Source organism: Alexandromys fortis, unplaced genomic scaffold (genome assembly GCF_014885135.2).
Source record: "Alexandromys fortis isolate MF-2015 unplaced genomic scaffold, M_Fortis_MF-2015_v1.1 scaffold_1, whole genome shotgun sequence".
Classification (NCBI taxonomy): Eukaryota; Metazoa; Chordata; class Mammalia; order Rodentia; family Cricetidae; genus Alexandromys; species Alexandromys fortis.
The window spans coordinates 2,382,503-2,385,738 of NW_026067927.1; positions in this window are offsets into that span (position 1 = coordinate 2,382,503).

Genomic DNA, 3,236 nt, shown 5'->3' on the forward strand with positions numbered 1-3,236 from the left:
TAAGCTATTCAAAAAAATAAAGTTGAGCTCATTGAATAGAGGTTGACTGCGACCAAGGGTGCACAAACCAAGGACAGAGGGGAACAGGACTGCACAAGTTGTGGAGTAGAGAGAGAGTGAAGTGTGACCATACATCTCAAATCAAAATCTCCAAAGGTCTCAAGGACTTCCTCCACCACACCACTCCACAATGATACTGCAGGATGGCTGGCTGTAGAGAGGCTGGCACTAAGGGATGCATACCCGTGAACAGAGACACATACCTGCATACCTGTGAACACATACCTGTGAACAGAGACACATCAGACCAGGTCAGTCTGTGAACCAGAGGCTGAAATGCGACACATCAAGCCTGCAGCACAGATTCTCTGAGTGCCTGTCTGTCTCAGACTAAAAGAGCCACCAGGGAAAGACCCTTTCTATCCCCCACTAGCGCTGAAGGAATTGCTGACTGCAGAGAGGCAAGCAAGGCCTGGCTGGATACAGAGCGGGCAGGGAGACTTGGTATCAGCAGAGACAGTGGACAAGGCAATGGAAACGGGTGGGCACAATGGACATGGGCACATGAGCCTGAAACTGATCCCTGGGCTCTAGGGAGGGTCCCTTCACTGCCTACACACGAGAGACATAAACTCGGGAGGTAAAGTACAAAACTCAGGAGAGCTGTGGCAGAACTCAGTACAAAAGGCACCTTGTCTAAACTCCACTAGGAGTCTGCGTACTCCCAAATCAAGTTTGGCAGGCTTGAGCTGGAGCTGCACATGACTGTGCTCCACCAGCACAGCTTCCTATATGACAATCACAGGGAGAGAGGGAATTCAAAAGCTGTCCTGCCAAGGAAGATCTCTATTGTACTATCCTTTATTTTTAGTTTTCATATCTTCTTCCTTCCTTCCTTTCTTCCACATGATGGGTTACAGAACTTTATGTTTTTCCTCGGCAGCAAGGAAGCAAGCCTTCATGTGGTATCTAAGCATTCCCCAATATGTATGGAGTGCTGTTCCTTCATGGAAATGAGGCAATGCTGCGTTTTGTGTCTGAATGCCAAGGACACATTTTATCTCAGTCTATTACATGTCCCCAGACTTACATGAACATCTATTAGATATCTGTGGAAAAGTCTGTGCTGGGTGCAAGCTCCTCCTTTGGGTCTGTGGTTCCCAACAATCTTGCGTTCTTATTTAGAGCACACACTGGCCTTAGCCCTTAGAAAACTCTTTAGTCATTTTCTTTGTATTTATAAAAATATCTCCCTGGCGAGAAGAGATTAGACATGTTCACATCTGCTGTGAAAAATTGTTCCCTGAACACAAAAGCCCTAACTCTCTTGATCAGAGTGCCTAAGAATGTCTGGAAAACCCTCTTTTTTAAAAACATTTTTTAATGCTTTATAAATAATACCATTAAAATTTTCCATTTCCTCCCTCCTCCCATTTTCGTCCAGCTCCCTCAATCATCCTGCCTCCCTCTTCCTCCAGTCCTAAGAGAGGGCAGGGTACCCTGCCCTGTGGGAAGTCCAAGGCCCTTCCCCACTCCATCCAGGCTTAGAAAGGTATGCTCCAAATAGACTAGGATCTCAAAAGGCCAGTACATGTAGTAGACACAAATCCCAGTGGCATTATCATTGGCTTCTCAGTTTGTCCCAATTGTCAGCCACATTTTAGACAGTCCAGTTTGATCCCATGCTCTTTCAGTCCCAGTCCAGCTGGCTTTGGTGAGCTCCCATTAGATCAGGCACGCTGTCTCAGTTGGTGGATCAACCCCTCGCGATCCTGACTTCCTTGCTCATCTTCTCCCTCCTTCTGCTCTTCAACTGGACCTTGGGAGCTCAGTCCAGTGCTCCAATGTGGGTCTCTGTCTCTATCTCCATCTGTCGCTGGACGAATTTTCTATGGTGATATTCAAGATAGTCATCAGTCTGACTCCAGGACAAGGCCAGTTCAGGCACCCTCTCCTCCACTGCCCAGGGGACATCCCTGTGGACACCTGGGAACCCCTCTAGAGCCAAGCCTCTTGCCAACCCCAAAATGGCTCTCTTAATCCCTGCTCCCATATCCATCCTTTCTCCATCTCAATCATCCCACTCCCCCAAGCTTTCCCCAATCCTCTTTTTTCCCTTCTCTCTCCCCTTCTCCCTTTCTTCCTCCCCACCCCACCCCTATCCTCCTGGAAATTGGAAGCAGACAAGACTGCCTGCAAAATACTCTTATGATACCCTTAAAGAGAACATTTTTTATAGAAGGAGGGGCTGGGGAAGGTCATTAGACCCTCACCCATGATTCCAGCCACTTTCTCTGTCCTCATACAGTCTCTCTGTAATTCTGCCCAGGTTGCACCAGGTCCTTAGATGTGCTAGATTATACACAGGGTGGACAGTTACGCAGAGGAGGGGAAGTCTTCTTCCATGATTGGTAGGGCATTTTGGTGGCTCAGCTGCTTTCTAAGTAGCTTTGCTAGTAACCCCTCACCTGTGTTCCTGTCAATGAGCCAGAAACACACACTGGTCAGTCAAGGTGGGCTCAAGAGATTCAATTCTTGTTACTTTCATTCTTGTTCTTTCTGGGTACGTAGATGCTTGTTCATGTGTCCCATAGAAAATTGAACACAACATTCCATGTGTCCTTCATGATCGTCTTCTTCAGTTTTCAGGCTAAGATTTCTCCGGTCATCTCCTGTAGAGACATCTCTTTTGATGTTTCCTTCTCTCTTCATCTTTCCTTCTCTGAGGTACATGGATTAATCATGAGCAAAAGATAATGTATTAGTTAGTATCTATTAGTGTGATAAAGGCCATGACCAAAAATAATTTGATGAGGAAAAGGTTTGGCTTACATATCCTGAGTTCACTGGGGGAAGAGAAGGCAAGAACTCATGGTAAGACTCCTGAAGCAGGGACTGAAGCAAAAGCCATAGACAAGTGTTGTTTTCTGTCTTGCTCCCTATGGGGTGCTCAGCTTGCTTTCTTATACAACCCAGGACCATCAGCCCAGGGGTAGCCCACCCATAGTGGGCTGGTCCCTCCTACATCCATCATTAATCCAAAATAAGTCCTATAAACTTGCCTATAGGCAATCTGGTTGAGGCATTTTCTCAGTCTTCCCAGATAACTCTAGTTTGTGTCAAGTACACACACACACACACACACACACACAGGCACATACACACATACCCCAAAAAACAAACAAGCACAAACAACAATAACAACAAGAACCCAACCAGGATGAACACTGATCCAA